We start from the raw sequence: 19,115 nt of genomic DNA, 5'->3' as shown, positions 1-19,115 counted from the left end.
CTTCTGGGCAAAATGGCAGAACCTTCTGGATACATCACCATCTGTGTTTTAATCTGCTGGGAGGGACTGGTGCCGTGGTGGAGGTTGTGGCTGGAGGTGGGTGTGGGTGGATGTCGTGGGGTGGGGCAGCATAGAAGCGGCTGGTTATACTCAGTTGCTTTGCCACCCACACCCTCGCCTGTCTCCTGTAACCTGGTTTACAAACCAGGGGGTGGGGGATTTTCCAGTCTATCCAGAGAGATTTTTCAGAGGCATGATAGCCTGGGGGTGGGAGAGCATTAGTGAGGTACCAGCATATGGGAACCAGACTCATCTAGTCAGTGCAAAAAAAAAAAGATGTCCTTGTCTAAAACATAAACTATTTGGAAATTACCAAATTTGATAGTTTGAAAATGCAGTTTTTAAAAACCCCTATGTTAGGTAGTAACATAAAAGTTAACTGCTGGGAGCCTCTCTGCCAGCTCTATGTCCTAGGTTTGTGGACCTCTGGCCCCTTCCCCCTCCATGTCTTCAAGGCATTGCTGCTTACCACACAGGGATGCCTTTTAGTTAGGCTCCTGATAATCAGCATTATTTCTGCTGAACATTCCGCCTCAAATTGCTACCCAATCCTGGGGAAAAACGCAATTGCTTTCACTGCTACGCAAGTGTAGAATGCATTCTGCAGCTGCTTTGTTAGGGAACGTGTCCTGCAGTTGCCTAGCAACTGTAACTCCCTCCTTTTGCCCTGCCCCCACAGTGCTTTGGTGCTGACAAAATGAGAGCCAAATGTAAAAAGGAGAGAGGAGGGCTGGGAAATGCCCCCCCCCCGGGAAATACGGGGGTCCCACTGAGGCAAGGGAGCAAGCACAGAGCAAGAGGGCCAAGGCCAGAATTGTGTTGTTGTGCTGCTTTGTGCCCCCCCCCCCACAATGTTCTGCGGCTTGCGTAACAACTCCCCACAAATGGAAAACGACTGCTTGGCCAGCCAGAAAGGGATTAAAATGGTTGTAGGGTGAGGGACAGCAACAGTGGGACCCAAAGCCCTCTCCCTTCAGGGGCTGGCTTGGCACAGTGACCTTCCCTGCCCTACCCATAATCCTCTAGGGCCCTCACTAAGTCATGTTGCTCCCTCCCTCAAAACATCCTCATTCGGTAAGATGTCAAAACGCCTTCTTGGAATCCGTTTTAGAAGTCACGGTTTGAGCTGAGCTCTGTGCACCATCCCCTCCCTTTCCCACGCGTGTGTCCTGCACACAGCTGACTCTGCGCTCCCCTGCTTCCCACCCTCCAGATTCCTTCTGTGGCTCGTATATTGCCTCGAACCCTTCACGCCTGTTTTTCCTACTCACTTCCCATGACCCCCCACAAAAAACGTTTTGCCAGCTTGAAGCTTTGACCTGCACCTGGCTTTGTTAGGGTTGCCAGCCCCTAGGTGGGGCCTGGAGATCTCCAGCTATTACAACTGATCTCCAGACAATAGAGATCACCTCCCCTGGAGAAAATGGCTGCTTTGGAGGGTGGACTAGGGTTGCCAAGTCTATCTTCTCCGGGAGTGGGGGGCTCCCGGCCGGCGTCCTGTGCTGGCCCCGCCCCCAGCGTGCCCGGCGTGCCCGTGTCACTTCCGGGTGACGCGCACGTCGGGGTGGAGTTCCCCCCGGGGCCCGATCCGGCGGCGCTGGGGAACGGGCCTCTGGGGCGGGGGTTTCCCCGCCCCCCGGGGGGACTTGGGATTCCTAGGGTGGACTCAAAGGCATTGTACCCTGCTGAGTTCCCTCCCCTCTCCAAATCCTGCCCTCTCCAGGCATCCCCCCCCCCAATTTCAAGGTATGTCCCAACCCAGAGCTGGCAGCCCTAGGCTTCATGCATTTGTGTATCTTGTAGGGAGGAGAAGTGGTCGGCTCCTTCCCCATATGACCCCCTTTCCTGCTCCTTCTATATCTCCTACTGGGGCTGCTGTGTGACTCAGCTTGCTAAACAGAGGGGGTGGCTGTGGCTGGGCTGGCTATTGGTGCCATGTCCCTGTTGGATGGGCAGGCAGCCAGACAGGCTGCTTGAGGTGTGTGTGTGGGCAGTTAGAGGAGGGAGAGAGCAAGTGTGTATGTGTTGTAGGGGCTTCTTGAAGGGCTTGGCTTGACTGATAGCCTTTTTATGTGGGCCACGACAGCCTGTCCCTGGTGCCAACTCCTCTCCCATCTTTGTCAATGAGACTAGTTATTTCTGTCTTTAGGGTGATGCCTAGACCACAGTGCAAGGCCACTGAGCTCTCTCTCTCGCTCTCTCCCCCTATCTAAAACCTTGAGAGCAAGAAGGGATGAATGAGACAGCTGTCTAGCAGGGTCAACCCCTGCTGAGGCCTTGCTGCTTCAAAGGCTTGGTTGCTTCCTAACAGTATGGCTGTCCCCCCCCCCCCCGGCAAATTGTGATCGGCCTCAGATTTCCTGGGACGGGGTGGCTTCCAAATGTGTCGCCTGCTTGCCAGGAGGGCAAAGGAAGCTTTCCTTCTGCTGGTGGAAACTGGCTTTGCTAGTGTTCTAGCAACTGACCCCAGCTCAGCTGGGATCCGGCCTAGTACCAGCTCAGTTGGGTGTATGCAGTTGCCAGGGCAACCGAGCAAGCAGGCTGACTGCCTTTGGCCCCTCCCCTGCTCTCTGCCTTGAAATAGCATCTGTGCCTGACAGCATCTTTGCTTGCTGGCAGAGGAGGGAGAGGCTGAGTTGGGGCCGGGAGGAAATTCCTGCAGGAGGTGTGGACGTGAAAGAGCCTGGGTGTGCTCCCTCTCTGCAGCCCTCATTAAAACAGCAGAGTTGAGGCCAGGAGGGGAGTTGCACAGCAGGCTTCCCATGGTGGGAGGATGGCGTGTGGGCGCCGCCCTCTCTTCTGTGAGTCTGGGGCTGTGGCTTTTGCCAAGGAGAGGGAAGGGACTTGCTGCAGGCCTTGGTGGGGCTCAGCAGCATAGTCCCCTGGGTAGGGCGGTTCCTGCCCAACAGTCTGATTACCAGACTGTAGCCAATTAATTCCTTGCTGTTTGCAAGCATTTCTAAAGAGTGCACCCTCTCCAGACCAGTTACATTTCTCCAAGAATAAAAGGTGAGCCGCCGTGAACTTACTGGGGACTCCTCTGTCTCTGGTGCAAGACCCAAGTCCTCAATTGTGGCAGGATTGCCAGTTCTGTGAGGGCAAAGGTCATGAGTTGCCCCACCAACTTTTAGAAATGAGAGGCTGGCTTTTAAAAAACGAGACTTAAGAGAGGCATCCTTGACGTTCTTCAAACAAAGTCTTGTGGTTTTGGAATCTTTAAAGGTCACATTTCATGTCGGCAGGAGATAAGTAATGTACGGGAGAAGTAATCGATGGAAATGGGATTGTGTGGCTTTAGGGCTCTTGTTGGATCCTGGGAGGCTGAAATGCTGAGCTGGTCATTCAGCAAGAAGAAAATAGCATTGGCAGAGGTTTGGAAGGCTCTTGTATGGAAAAGCCTTTCTTCTTTTTATTTTAAAGAGTGTACCATAATTGACCTTGGCTTAGTTTTAATTGTGTCTTTTAAATTTTTGCCTCTTTGGGTTTTTTTCTGGTAGATGGATTGCCGTTAAACTTCCACATCTCCAGATATTGAGTGTTTCCAGAATTCCTTTGAGTACACATCCTCGGGCTTTACGATGAATCCTCTGTTTCTGCAACTGTGGGGTCTCCCACAAGGGTTACCTGCCCTGAGTTCAATGCTTTTGGAAAGTGGGTTTTTACTCCTGCTTCTCTGCAGGATCATGCTGCAATCATGCACCTCTGGCGGTTCCCCCAGCTTTTCTCCGATTTATCTCAAACCTGTTTTACTCCAAAGTTTTGGGAAAGACTACAATAAAGCCTGGATGCCTGCTGTCTAGGTGGGTAAATTTGGATTTTCTAGTCCACATGGCTGCCATTTTCCTTGACTCTTGTCCCCGCAGCAGGCATTTCCTCCGCCTGCCATGGGGGGCTTTTTATTTTTTTGAAAAAAAACCCCTAGTTTCTAAAATATCATTGATATATCATTGTAATGACAGGCGAGGCAGGTTCTCTAAATTCTTATCTTTCATTTTAAGAAAAGGTCTTTCTGCCCTTCCTTAGCAGAGATATAAGGAAAAGAGACTTACTTTTTGAAAATAAAAGCTGGGAATCCAGAGAACCTGCTACACCTATTGTTACAATGGTATATTGATATAATCAGGGGTCTTTTGGGGCTGGAGCATGCCGGAGCACCGCTCCGGCAGCCCAGGAGCCAGCACAAATGGTGGCGGCGGCAAGCCCCACCCCCAGCTCCCTGCACTAAAGCGCTGCGGCCCGGGAGAGGCCCGGAGAGTGCCGCATCTGGCTTCCCCAGGCCTGCACCAAAGCACTGCGGCCAGGGGAAGGCTCGGAGACCCCCGCAGCCGGGTCCCCCGGGCCCACGCAGAAGCGTGCAGCCTGGGGGAGGCCCAGAGAACCCCGCAGCTGTGTCCCCCGGGCCTGCACAGAAGCGCTGTGGCCAGGGGGAGGCCCAGAGAGCCCCGCATCCAGCTTCCCCAGGCCCGCGCTGAAGCACCCAAAGAGCCCTGTATCCAGCTTCCCCAGGCCTGGACAGAAGCGCTGTGGCTGGGGGAGGCCCGGAGAACCCTGCATCTGGCTTCACCAGGCCCGCGCTGAAGCACCCAAAGAGTCCTGTATCCAGCTTCCCCAGGCCAGCGCAGAAGTGCTGCGGCCAGGGGGAGGCCTGGAGAGACCTGCATCTGGATTCCCCAGGCCCACTCCGAAGCGCTGTGTCCTAGGGGAGGCCCGAAGACCCTGCAGCTGGTTTCCCCAGGCCCGCGCAGAAGCCCTGCAGCCGGCTTCCCTGGGCCCGTGCAGAAGCACTAGGGCTGGGGGCGAGGCCCGGAGAGCCCCATAGCTGGGTCCCCTGGGCCCGTGCAGAAGTGCTGCGGCCAGGGGGAGGCCCGGAGAGCCCCGCATCTGGCTTCACCAGGCCCATGACGAAGCGCCCAAAGAGCCCTGCATTCAGCTTCCCCAGGCCTGCGCAGAAGTGCTGCGGCCAGGGGGAGGCCCGGAGAGCCCCGCATCTGGCTTCACCAGGCCCATGACGAAGCGCCCAAAGAGCCCTGCATTCAGCTTCCCCAGGCCTGCGCAGAAGTGCTGCGGCCAGGGGGAGGCCCGGAGAGCCCCGCATCTGGCTTCACCAGGCCCATGACGAAGCGCCCAAAGAGCCCTGCATTCAGCTTCCCCAGGCCTGCGCAGAAGTGCTGCGGCCAGGGGGAGGCCCGGAGAGCCCTGCATCCGGCTTTCCCAGGCCCGCGCCGATGCGCTGCGTCCTAGGGGAGGCCCGAAGAGTTCCGCAGCCGGCTTCCCCAGGCACGCGCAGAAGCGCTGCGGCTCAGGGGAGGCCTGGATAGGGCTGCCAAATGCCCCCAAGCCAGATGGTCGGTCAGGGCCTGGACTAAGGAGCTGTATGACTCGTCCTTCGTTAGTTTGGGCGAGATTAAGTCCTTGAGGAGCCGATGGGTCTGGATTCCGCAGTGGCTCAGCAGGTAAGCCTTCTTCATCGCGTCATCCACCACCTTGTGGATGGTGAAGCGGCTCTCCAGCGTGTCCAGCCAGGTGTCCCACAGCGAGGGCTGGGAGAGATCGAAAGCGGGCAGGCTTTCAGTTGCGGTCGCGGTCGCCATTGTGTTGCCGCCACGTGGTGGGGTGGCCTCTGGAACGGCGATGGCGTCGGGAGCGTTGTGGAGGCCGCTGCTGCTCTCGGGGTCAGCAGGGAGCGAAGCGGAGCCGGGAGCTGCGCGATGAGCGGTTGCCGGAGAGCTGGGAAGCGAAGCGGCGCGGTTCCCGGAGGTCTCGGCGTCGGGGCTCGGTGCGGTGCTCGTGTTGGCGTCCGGGTCTTTGTTCATGGGGTCGTGGATCCCACCTTCGTCGCCAGTGAAAAGTATGCAGACGGAGAGTGATTTCAGCTAAGCATACCTTTATTTAGTTCAGGACAAAGACGAAGGGACCAGCTCGCAGGCTGGTTATATATGTTCAGAAAACCCGCCACCAAGTACACCTAAACACACCCCCTACTCCCGATAGGCTATTTACAGTAACCGGGCGACCATTGGTCTCCCGGCTGAGAAGCTGGCCCTTTGATTGGGCCGGCTAGGATCCTACGGACCCATTGTCTTTGGACATGAAGCTATTGAAGAGTTGTGCCTGGCCAGCCCGGGCAAGTCCGGGCATGTCAGGCTGAATACATTACAGAACTGGATGGCGAAATAATTTGAGAGGCAGTAAGGAGCGGTTTAAACCCCTTCTCTCTTCGCTCCCCCCCCCCGCAGGCCAGCTAGGGAAGGGAAGGGGAGGCTTTTAAAGATGCCCCCCCCTTTTGCTTCCCCTTCTGACATCACTTATGGTGATGTCAGGGGGTGTGGCATATGCCAATAGCCTAGTAGCTCATTAGCATGCGGTATGCTAATGAACTCCTGCAGCTCTTTTTCTACGAAATGACCCCTGGATATAATATCCTTCTGCTGATTTTAAAAAGTTGCAAAAGCCCTGGTGACCTGTGAAGGTGGTGTGGCCATTTCCAGGAGCTTGTGGTGAGGAAACCGAGGGGAAAACCATCCATGTGGAGGTGCTGTTGCTGCCTTGCTTTGTCTGCAGCCACACCAGCAGTGGGGAAACCATAAAATACCATCTCAGTCTGGATACACTACTCTGAAGCAGGGGTTGGCATGCTGGTGAGACACTATGGGGTGGAACTGCAGATTCCCAGAGGCAGAGTAGTGGCTGCAGCTCCCACATATGCCAGGTATCTTCTCACCCACTTTCCTTCCAGCTCTTTTGTTTGGTGTAGTAGTTAAGTGCACAAACTCTAATCTGGGAGAACCGGATTTTATTACCCACTCCTTCACATGCAGCTGCTGGATGACCTTGGACAACCCATAGTTCTGTCAGAGCTGTTCTCTGAAGGACAGTTCTAGAAAGAGCTCTCTCAGCCCCACCTACCTCACAGGGTGTCCATTGTGGGGAGGGGAAGGGAAAGGTGTTTGTAAGCTGCTCTGAGAATCCGAGTGAAGGGCGGGGTATAAATCCAATCTCCTTCTTCTTAAGGAGGCCCCACCTTCCCCTTCCCTGTGGAGAAAGATCTTCCCTCCCTAGAGCAGCATTGATAAAGAAGGGAAAGATTTGGGGCTGGGCCAGGGCGGGGCGGGGGTTATTATACAGTTAATGTGCTATGTCAGGAAAGGCAGCAGTGACTCCCATTTTTTATTTTTCCAGTCTGATCTATTGTTGGCCAAGACAGTTCCATACCAAGGCTCTCAAACAGTATTAGACTAAAGCATATTTTATTGTGGTTTAAAAAAAAAAAAAATTAAGATGTGATGGGCTTCACGAGCTACTCCCTGGTTAGCCATTTGGGATGACTAATCACTTTCTTTGTGCTGGATTGCCTGCAGAAAACTTAAGTATTGATGGGATGGGTTTCAGACCCTGCGTTGTTTCCTCCAGTATTCTGGTATTTTTCATTTAAAATATTTGCTTTTTTTAACCCGCACAGATCCACAAAGTTGGTTTTCAACAAAACCGTAGATCTTGTTCAAAGCACCAGCTACTGCTAGACAGACCCAAAGAAAATCTAACAAACAGCAGTTAACATAAAGAAAAACCCATAAAGGGAGTTCCATGGCATTGGTACTGCCACTGAAAAGACTGTGCCCTATTCAGACATCATACCTTTATATCTTGACCAATACTGTGTAAACCCTGTCTTACTAGTACAATATTTATCCTGGGTAACTGCACTGGACATATTCAGCAGTGTCTTTCTGGGCTGCATAGCAGCGCCCCAGTGCTGCAAAAGAGCACTGTATGTGAGCACAAAGGTAGCTTCTGGTTATGCTCACTGTTTCAATCTCAGCTGATTGTATGCATGAACACAGAACCAAGCATCTTGCTTCTACAGCTGCATCTTCTCCTGACTTTACTACTTTTATTCCTCCCTCTCCCCCCTAACATTGGAGGAAAAGAGTGCTGGCAGGTGACGGGGCGGGGAGCTGTAGCAGTAGAGGCTGAAAGTTGTTGCTGACTGCTTGGCAGGAAAAGGAGATCTCTTCTGCCTTGCTTCTTTCTCTCCCTGTCTGTCTGAAATGTTGATGGCTGTGGTTGCTTTCCCAAAGATGTCCTTCATTTGTGTTTTTTTTAAAGGGTTTTCTTAAGGGACAAGCTAAACCCAATGGTGGCAGACTTTGCATTGAAATCCAGATCTACCACAATCATGGAGAAAGTCTGGCTGGATTTAAGAGCAAAAGGGGTGTGCAGGTGAATAGTGCAGGATGCTCTCTGACTTGCATCTCAGGGCTCTGTCCATCACTTCATTTTTCTTCTTGGACTCTGATAACTGAACATGAGGCAAGCAGGGAGAAGAGTGCCAGGTGAGAAGGGCTGCAGGGAGGCCAGCAGCAGGGGTGTGCAGGGTTCAGCTTGTCCCCACCTGTGTTGCCCCTTTTGATCCTTATATTGGGCCCCAACCATTCCTGCATGGCTCAGCTGCACTTAGCCTGGCCTCCATCTTTGCTGCTTCAGGGATTCGGCAGAGGTAGATTTCATTTTGGAAGAGGAAGAAGCAGCCCTCTCTTTTACAGAACAAAATACAGCAGAGAGCAAAACACTCCAAAATAAGAGAACATAGTTCTAAAGACAGAAGATGTTGTTTTCATAGTTTGAATTTGTGTTGTGTCCTAAAAAAAGCTCCAGTGGCTCCATTTTAATATATAACAAAGTTGGGGGAAAGGGGTGTTCAAAAAGCATTGTCCTGACCATTTAGCAATCCAGAAAACAGAACCTTTTTGAGTGCTTTGGCATGCTTTTCATTCAGTGTCACAATGGACCGCTGTACATGCTTGATCAATAGTCATTATAGACCAAAACCAGTGTAATGACGGTATTTCTCTCACAAGGAAATTGCAGTTGGGGGGTAATTAATGATGCCCACATATAACTGCTGTTGCTTAAGAAAAGCCAAGGTTGCTTGTCTAGTTCTACATTGGCTGAAGGTCCTAGTGTAACTGCTCCATTTGTTCAGAAGAGGCTCTTTGGTGTCAGTATCCAAAAATGTTCTTTTTCCAAGACAGGCTGCCAGTATTGCCTTTGTGAAAAGGTGACCTTGATCAGGGCAATATCCTCTGCCTATACTCAGACACACAAACAGTTTTGGAAAGTGTCTGTTAGAAATGCACAAGGGCCATGCTTATCTTCTTTGTATCGTTCCAGTTTTAGACTGTGTGCTGCCATAGCCAGAAATACTATTAGAAGAGCACACCTCAAGTGAGAAGGAAATTGTGGGCATCAGAGAACCAGTGTTGTATAGTGGTTAGAGCATCAGACTAGGATCTTGGAGACCCAGGTTCAAATCACCATACTGCCATAGAAGCTTGCTGGGTGACCTTGGGCCAGTCACACACTTTCAGCTTTACCTACGTCACAGGGTTATTGTAAAGGATAAAACAGGAGAGGAAAACTAGATGTTCTGGTTCCCCATTGGGGAGAAAGGTGGGGGTACAAATGAAGTAAACAAATTTTGTTTTGGTTCCTCAATAGCATCTCTGATCTCTTCTCCATTGCCATCATTTTCAGGAGCAGTCAACTGTGGTCCAAATGCTTCAAAAGCGTTGGCAAAACCAGGAGGTAACCTCGTTCTCAGTAAAGAAAATACTCTGATGTGAAAGTCCATGTTCATGATTAATATCATTCAAAAATATCTGCAATCTTAGCAAATGGATGCAAGTGGAATCTTTTGCAGGCCAAATTAGCTCAGCACCTTTTCCCAGACTTCAATCATCAATCCAGTGTTCAGTAATGCTCATAATTGCGAGTTTTTGTGGGCAGATGTCAGCTGTTGGAAGAACCATGCTTTATTTTCTTGAAAACTTATTCTCAAATGTTAAATGCCATCCCCTTCACAGGCTGCCAAGTTGGAGGGAAATCCATTTTGCCAATGTGAGTAGTGTATGTCAGAAACAGGGGCAAAGCATTTGCCTCAGCACCTCTCTACTGAGTATTGTATCAGTGTCTGATTCTCCTTAACTCCTTTTGCCTCTGAACGGCTATTTCCCGAATTCTAGAAGAAACTCACACATGTCCTTGTAAGAATCAAGAATGTAAATGGGGCAAATTTATGTAAAAATGAGCAAACGTGCATACTTTTCTACAAGCGTGGCTACAAGCATGGACGGCTTCAAAAGGGAATTAGATAAGCATATGGAGCAGAGGTCCATCAGTGGCTATTAGCCACAAGGTATAGATAGGGGCTCTGGGGCAAGGGATGCTCTGTCTTCTTGGTGCTTGGGGGGGGGGTCAACAGTGGGAGGGCTTCTAATGTCCTGGCCCCACTGGTGGACCTCCTGATGGCACTGGTAGTTCTGGCCACTGTGTGACACAGAGTGTTGGACTGGATGGGCCGTTGGCCTGATCCAACATTGGCATCTCTTATGTTCTTATGATTTCCATTATTTATTTTGAACTCAAAGTTTAGGTGCAACATTTTGAGTTTGGATAGGTCCGCATTGTGCTTGGCTGCAGGTCTCTCCTGAGGGGTTGCTCAGCCTTGCCCTTCCTTGTGGAGATTCTCTCTATAATAGAACTGAATGGGAGAGAACATAGATGCTCCAGAAACTTCTATGTCCTCTGCATTTTGGGCAGCCAGGTGCTTTTGGGATCTCTGCCTGAGCCTGGCTTCAAGTGGACTGTCCTGTGCAGGAGGCTTTAGCACAGCCTCTCCAGAACTTGGTGAGCCAGGCCTGATATTCTTGCCTACCCTGCTGCTTCCTCCTTCTTGTGTGGGATCTCCTGCTTCTTGAAAGCAAAAGCAGTCAGCATTTATCTTTCCTGTTCTCTCAGATGGAGTCCCAGAGGCTGTGGGAGAGGAAGTGACGTGTGCAGCAGCTACCCGTGGGTGTGGAGGCAGAGTCTGGAGAAGAGAGTCTCTGTTGACAGGTGGGTCTCTCACCCCCTAACTAGCCATGCAGGCCAAGTGAGTAGCATTATTATTTCTTCTTGCAGATGAGGAAACTGAGGCACAGTGAAAATGAAGACTGTCTCTTATGCTGGCTCTGTCCACAGTGTGGTCTCCTATGAAGCCAGACCTTGAGGCCAGCCATTCCTCAAGCCCTTGAGGCACGCCTGGCTGGATCTGTTCCTCATCTTGCAGCTATCTCTGGGAAAGGATCCTCTTGATCCTGCTGTGCTCCCAAACAATAGCACAAAGAGAACTAGGAGAAACAGGTCCTTCCGTGAATTATGTCCCCAGAGGTGGGGAGAGGACAGGACGTGGGGTGATTTGGGAAGGTGGAAGGAGCCTTTGGAGTGGGGAGGGGGCAGAACAATGAAAAGAGGCTTCCTTGGTGCAGAACTAAAGTATAGACTTCTTTGTCTCAAGAAGTGGTGAGAGCCAGGTGTGCAGGGATGACAAATTCACAAGCCATTTCCCCTTTGTTCAGAGCGCTATAACTCTGAGGTCCAGAGAACAGCAAGAAGGGGGTGGCTGGAGATTCTGGCAAGAGAGAGAGAGAGAGCGCTGCCCTCTTGGTTGGTGTTGATCTACTTGGCCCGGTGCTTAACCAGCTCTCCCTCCCTTTCTGTCACCCTCCTGGATAGAAGAGCCATGCTGCATAACATGAGACAACAGTCAGAGGAAGTTCAATGCGGTTTTGTTCCCAACAGAATCAGAGCCCCTCTACCCTGACAGGGTTAAATTTGATATATGAGAAACCCTGAATTTCAGGAGGCAGGAAGTGGCTACTTTGTTGAAGGGTGTGGGAGCAACGCCTAAAAAAGTGGTCTTGTAAGCGGGAAGAGCAAAACGGAAGCCCTTTTGCCTTCTGTCCTGTTCTTCTGTCTTAAGGGAAGACTGGTTATGCTTCCTCAGCAGTAGGAGTAGGAGTCTGCATGTGCTCAGAAGCACACTTCACTGTACACACGATCCTGGCCCTGTTGTCGACCAAAGATTATGGGCTTGAGGTCTCCCATCAATGAGGCTTTGTAACACGCCCCATGCCATGTTCAGGCCGTGGGGAAGACTGAACAGGGTAGAATCTTAGTTTTGGGGAGGGAGCTGTAGATTAGCAGCAGAGCAGTTTCTTTATCAAGCTGGAGCTCCTCGGTTCAGTCCTGGCATTTCCAGTTGAAGGATCTCAGATGACCTGTCTTGGAGAAGAAACTGAGAAACTAGAGATCTGCTGCTGCACAGCAGAGCAAACAGTACTGATGAAGTGTCTGATTTGGTATAAGGCAGTTCTTTAGGTTGGCATCTAAAAATTGTCAGGAACTCTTTAGAAAGGTGCCATAAAGGAATCTCAGAGAGTAAGTCATTTGCAGTCAGTCAGGCCTTTTTATTTGAGAGAAACGGGATCAGTCCTGTATACACTTTGCCCTTGGGGACTGAGCATTTTTCCCTTGAGAAAGTGCCATTCCATGAAATTTGTATGCTGCTCTTCTTGAAGAAAGGATTGTCTCTCTCACTCAGATGTCATCAGGTTCTGACCATTTTAGGAGATGTTAGAGAAACTGGCCAGAGAGACCCTGCCCTGAGACAGTGGAGCCATCAAACTCCTCTAGTTTTCCTGGAGCAAAAAGACCAGACTGTGCTATGTGTGAGAAAGTTTGAAGTTGGGGCTCAGTGGATCTGGCCTCCCCTTTCAGACTTGGGAGCAAAAGTAACTTGTTAGTGGCCTGGATTGTGTAGACCAAGAGGGTGTCCAGTCAACAGGACATAGTGGTCCTCTCTAAAATTTCACATTTGAGTTTTGAGAGTAGATGGTTCACGGTGCTATTGTTTGCCTGTGGTGCATCAGCTGTGGCACTAACGGGCCTTTCCCAAGAGACCCCACAGTTATCTACACTTCAGGTTAGATTGCTGCAGCCTGTCTTGCATGAGACTGCCTTGGGAAGAATGTCTAGAAATTTCAGCTCGTTCATAATAGACCCGGCTATTACTGGATGCTTCTCTACCTGATCACATTTCACCTAGTGCCTAAAGATTTTCATGGGCTACCATGTTGTTGTTATTTCCCCAGAGTGCCAGTTCTTAGCTTTTAAAGCAGCCTAGGTCAAAAGTAGACAGAGGAGGGCCTGCTCCCTTATGAACCTGCCTTTCTGCTGGCTCCCAGGAACCCCCCCCCCCCACTTTCAGGAATAGAGTAGATAATTGCCAGAGATGGGGCCTTCTCTGTGGTGGCATCCAGACTTCGGTAACCAACTCTCCTGGCATTTATCAAGCACTGTTGTTCTTTGAGGTGCCTGTCACATTTTTACCCCACCTTTCCTTCAGGGATCTCAGGGTTCTCTCCTCCTCCATTTGATCCTCAGCATTCCTGTGAGGTAGGTTAGGCTGAGAGAGAATAATGACTGGCCCAAGGTCACCCAACAAATTGCATGGCTGAAGTCAGGCGCTCTGACAACTTCTGCTCACTGGAATAAAACTTTTTTTTTTAACTCAGCCACACCTTTCATGGTATTGGATATTTTAAGGAGGGGCTGCCTCCTTCATCTTCTTTACTGAAGTGGATTATTTTGTTTTTGTGTAGATTAAGTGGAAAGAGGGTATACATGTATTAATAAAAATGTTACATAAATCTGTTGTTATGTATATTATTTTGCTTCCAATGCCTACATATGACTGTTGTCTGTGACTCTCTCAGATGCTTCTGTCCAGCTTCTTAATGCCTGAACAGTCCAATAAAAGCCTTGCTTCACTTGTCCGGTGGAGCTGACGGGCGCTTAAACATGTGTATGTTTGAATGTGTCTCTGTGGAATATTTCACTCCTGTGTTGGGAAATGTCCTGCAATTGTGGGGCCTGTGAGGCAAGTTTCTCTGCAGGGAAGCACACCCTTCAGCTCCGCTGGTGCTGGACACACATGCTGGTATGGCAGATTTGGAAACAACTTCAGTTAGTTCTGGAGACCCATCACACCAAGGGCTTAAAGACTAAACATGGGGGAGAAAGAATATTAACTGGATTTTCCCCTCAACCTCTTCAATATGCGTAGGATGCTGTGGAATATTCTTAAGTACTACTAAAATGAATGGTCTTCTAAAGGCCGCTCTGCACTGAAATGGCAAGAAAGACCAACATTTTTGGAGGTGAAAAGACTGAGACAGCTGTACCCCTCCCCCCTACATACACACAATATACACACATGCACAAACCTTGCCTGCCTCCGCCAAGGACGTGCCTCTTGCATGGTGGTGGGGTTGCATGCAGGCTTCCTAAAGTCTTTGCTCCTGGGAGACGCCTATCTTGTCTCACCCAGTCAGGTGCAGGGCAACATTGTGGAAGACCAAAAGGCAAAAATTCCTGGTGATGTTTCCCTTTGCTCTCCCACTGTGCCTCCATCCATTAATTCCCACGAGCCACTGCCTGACAGTGGTGGCAAAGAGCAGGAGCTTGTCAGAGAGTGGCAGAGACTATGTAGGTCTTATAGTTGTGATGGGAGGATCGCTGTTCCCAGCTGTGAAGCGGGGGTGGGGGTGGCAGGGCTCAAGAGTGGGCACCTTTGGCTAGTGGAGCAGAGAGTGTCTCTTCTTGTGGAGCACAGTTGTTGTTTAAAGGGATGGCCTGTAGACCCAATTGGGTAACCTTTTAAAAATAGGACATACTAGACTCCCTTTGGGTAGTCAAGGAGTTGATTGGGGTAAAACCCAGCTGCAAAAGATTGTTGGTAGACCTCAGAATTGGAGCTATGGAACTGAAGGTCTCTTTGAAGAAGGCATCGAGTGCAACATACAAATATACTGTGGAACTCCCTGCCATGGGATGTTACTGGGAGAGTAATCTAGCAAACTCCTAAATGAAATTGGGAACCTTTGTCAAAGGGTACTTGCTTTAGAGCAAGCTGGATGTTAAGAAGGGGGAAATGATCCAAAGATTGTCAATATCTAACACTCAACACACCTCTTTTAAAACTTTGTGCCCAGTCTGTGTTAGTGTTCATATCGTTTGAGATCTTTTTAGATATCCCTCCAGGGTGGATGAAGAGTCTACTTTTGTGCATCGTGCAGAGTTGGGTAATATATAGTTTGCCTGTCTTGCTGCAAAAACTCAAAGGAGGTTGCAAAATATTTAAGGGACTGACAAAAATGTTAAACTTGAGAGGCACGCCTGGAGGGTCCTGGCTCAGTGGTCCTTGAGGTGGAGGAGGAGCAGATTGCCTCCAGTGGTGCATGCTGCTGGGACAGGGAATGAAGCAGAAGCAGCAGTACTGGGTTGCAGATGTCGTGGGCCCTGGCTCAGGTGCATGGGCTGGAGTTGGAATCTCTTCACGTAGAGAAAAATAGAACAGGACTCCAGTGGCATCTTCAAAAGTAACAATATTTATTCCAGCATGAACTTTTGTGAGTCAGAGTTCATTAGACGCATCGAGAAGGAGACCAGGTTGCTTGGATCTCAAGCTGAGGTTGTGGTTTTCTCTGATAGAGGAAGGAAAGATCTGTGGTTCACAATTATTTTATTTATTTACTTACCCAGACGGGGACGGCAAAGGATGAGATGGTTAGACAGTGTCATAGATGCAACGAACATGAAATTGAGCAAACTTCAGAGGACGGCGGAAGACAGGAAGGCCTGGCGTGATCTGGTCCATGGGGTCGCGAAGAGTCGGACTCGACTGTGCGACTGAACAACCACCACCCAGTGGGAACCCAAGGCAGTTTACATTGTTCTCTCATCCTCACAACCACCCTGAAGGAGGTGAGGCTGGGAGAGAGTGGCTGGTCCATGGTCACCCAGCAGCCTTCCATGGCAGAGTGGGAATCCATAACCTGGGTCTCTCAGGTCGCAGTCTGGTACTCTACTATACCACACTCTGGCTGTCACAAGAGGAATGATCAATCAACAAAGAGAGCAGAATGGAAAGCGTTAGCTCATTGTGACACTAACCAGCCACTTCCTGCTCAAATGTGCTTTGGTCCCGTTCACAGCTTTCCCCTCACCTCTCCACCCCACTGGGGGAGGCCGCTACTGTGTCGATTGGTCTTGACTGGGTTAGGGGTAAGGGGGGGGGCTGGGTGTGCCTGCTTCACAGGAGCTGGAATTGCTTGCTGACCATGGGTGGTGTGCGTGTTTGAGAGTGAACATGTTTGGCCTGCTCATCCCCTCTTCTGCAACTGTGAGAGCTGCCATTTGCTTTGGCCTTCCCTACAGCACACCTCCTGTCCAAGCTAGCCTAGTGCTGGTTTATATATTTTTTGTGCTATTCCTGGATCTGTTAGCTTTCTCTGGTGAATTCCCTTTTTTCTTTCTTTCTCTATGCCCACTTGTACTAGTTTACTTCTGTTACCCTCTAAGACTGCATGAGCTGAACTCTTAGTTTGTGTCTTACTCTTTGTTTTTTATTTCCACAGCCCTTATGCAAAATGGGACGAGGGAACAGCAAAGCAAATGGAGAGTGTATAAATCTCTGTGCAGCACAGACACCCTTACACACTCATGCACACTTTGCAATGTTTAGGCGTCTTTTCCCATAAAGGCTCAACATGGCTTGGGTGGCTCAAATGGGTCTTGACTGGGAGGTAGGAGAGCAACACTCTTAATACCGACAAGTTCTTTATGTCTCTAAGAAGATGGAACAACTCGGCTTTCATATTGCCAACTAATTTACAGCACAAACTTGCTGGGTCTCTTGCACATCTTGCAGGGCGAGTTCTCTGACATGTTGAGGGAGCTGCTGCATGGGGTGGGGCTACGCAGCTGTCTGCAACCCTGGTCAGTCTTTTGAGGAGGTTGTCCTATAGTTGTTGCTCCATCCCTGGAGTAGCCCACTGGTGTGGACAACAAACCACATTTTCTTGCCAAAGGTACAACTGTGTTAGGACTTCCTTGAACACCTGTTTAAGATGATAGCTGGTAGAATTCCAGAGACAGGCCTGCTATGACTTTGTACAAATTTGTCTTTCTACAGCTACTTTGGTTTTGCACACAGTCAGAAATGCGCAAAAGGTGAAAGGGGGATCAGGAGTGTGTTCACAGCAGACCCAGACCTGGTACTTGAGGCTTTGCAGTGCTGAGACAGGTCATCGATACAGTGTTGTGCTGATTAGCTTAGCCCTCTTGCAGTCTTCCACCACAGTGTCATGTTGGCGGGGGGGAGGGGGCAGGCCTGTTAGATCAGGGGTGTCAAACTTAGACCTGGGGGCCGGAACGGGCCTGTCCAGGGCTCTTATGCGGCCCATGAGCAACTAGTAAAAGGGAGGGAACAGGAGGCTGCTCAGGGGAGTAGGCGGAGCCACTCTGAATGTGGCTTCAGCATGGTGGAACAGTTGTCTGCAGCAGTCAAGCAGTGTGGGAGCATCTGCCCAGTACTGCACTGCTGGCTCTCCAGTCTGCCCATATGGGTTTTCCTTTGCACCCCCCCCTCCTAGCCCATGGGGCCTTGCAATGAGGGTACACCAACCTGGAGCTCTCCAGCTGCTATCCTTTATATAGTTTATATCTCCGGTACCTGGAATTACATTGTATGGCACACATGGCCCAGCCCGACAAAGTGACATTTATGTCAGGTCTGGCCCTCGTAACAAATGAGTTTGACATCTTTGCGTTAGATAATTTCTGTGCAGTGTTGATCCTGAGCTGCATTACTGGTGATGCTGCAGATTACTGAGCACGGGCTTTTGGCTCTCATGGCTTGGTTTTCCGGTGCCCCAATAGTGACACAGACCCAGCCCTATTCTAACAACTAAATACATCTCCACTGGATTTTTTCCCCCCACCAAGAGGAAGGGCGGGAGCATGCACAAACAGAAGCCCAGAAGGTCAGAAGGAAGGTTTCTGTGTGGGCGCCTGTCTACAGTCTATCATTGATAGATGGCTAGATTTTTTCCACTGAAGAATATTTCCTTCCATTTAAACTTCTGTGAAGAACACTTTTTCTGAGGCTTGAAAAGTTCTGCTGTGTAGTGGTGAACTGCTGCTCCAAACCCGGGATATGATGTTCCAAGTGAGTGGATGGGCTTTATGTCAGACTCCTTGGAATGAGAAGTGTTACCTCCCCCCCTTTCTGAGGATCTCTGTTTGGAAGGAGAGGGGACTGGGCTAATGATCTATCCCAGTGATTACTTTGTTGGGAGTGGGGCAGCTGGCTCTGTCTGCCTCCACCCTGAATTGGGGCCAAGGGACTCTTGCTATTCAGATACAGTGTCTGTTGGGAACCCTTGTTGTTTCTCTGCAATTGGATACTTCCATTTAGGATGGTGGCAAAACCTGCTGGACAAGCCCTCTTTTGGTTTGTTGATGACAGCTGACCCTAGCACAGTTGTAGCATTTAGAAGACTACACATAAGGTAGGGTTGTATCCAGGGCTGCAGGACTGGATTCAGGGCACAAGCAATCACAAGGACATATGGATGCCCAATTACTGGGCGTGTGTGTGCATGCATGTAGTTGATCATCCATTTGTGGGGAAGAGGGTGTGGCACTTCATCTTTGGATTTGCACAGTGGCCTCTTTTATGATGCTAAAGATGAATGTTCTGCTTTAGCCCATCTGATGAAGAGAGCTGTGTTTCTCGAAAGCTTATGTTACAATATAGTTTGTTAGTCTTAAATGTGCTACTGGGCTTTTTACTATTCTGCTTCAGCCCAGTGAGCAGTAACCAGCTAACACCAGACTAGAAATCTGGCTGAGGTTTTTAGGGCAGACGCAGGGCAAGCTCAAAGCTGGGGAAGGGAAAGGAGTTTGTAAGCTGCTCTGAAACTCCAAGTGAAGGGCGGGATATAAATCCAATCTCCTCCTCTTCTCCTTCTCCTCCTTCTTTGCCTTGTGGAACAAATTCTTTAAATTGTCCAGTCCTGTGAGTGATGTGAAGGCCACAGGGTTCTCTCTTGACTCCAGGATTTATTCTGTTTGCTGTACCCAGACTTTTGGGAGGAAGAGGTAGTTTCTGTAGTTCCAGGAGCGTTGGACTAACCAGGGATTCCCAGACTGTGTCCAGGTAGGGATGTCTTGCCCTGACGTGGATAGCCCAGGCTAACCTGATCTTGTTGGATCTTTGCTACTAAGCAGGTTTAGCCCTGGTTAGTATTTGGATGGGAGACCACCAAGGAATACCAGGATCACTATGCAGAGGCAGGCACTGGCAAACCACTTCTTGCCTTGAAAACCCC

At 50.1% G+C, this 19,115-nt stretch overlaps 1 protein-coding gene across 2 annotated transcripts in view; it reads left to right on the top strand.

Annotated features, from left to right (window-relative positions):
• KLF8 (Kruppel-like factor 8) overlaps positions 1-19,115 on the top strand; it is a 62,971-nt gene that overhangs the window by 21,254 nt on the left and 22,602 nt on the right. For both annotated transcript variants that reach the window (XM_015408970.1, XM_015408971.1), the window contains exon 2: positions 10,858-10,953. The gene's annotated coding sequence lies outside the window, so the exon portion shown is untranslated. The remainder of the gene's footprint in view (positions 1-10,857; positions 10,954-19,115) is intronic.

This window comes from Gekko japonicus, unplaced genomic scaffold, assembly GCF_001447785.1.
Source record: "Gekko japonicus isolate JY-2015 unplaced genomic scaffold, Gekko_japonicus_V1.1 scaffold19, whole genome shotgun sequence".
NCBI lineage: Eukaryota > Metazoa > Chordata > Lepidosauria > Squamata > Gekkonidae > Gekko > Gekko japonicus.
Note: the sequence above shows the minus strand (reverse complement) of the source record. Positions and strands in the feature narration are given on the sequence as shown.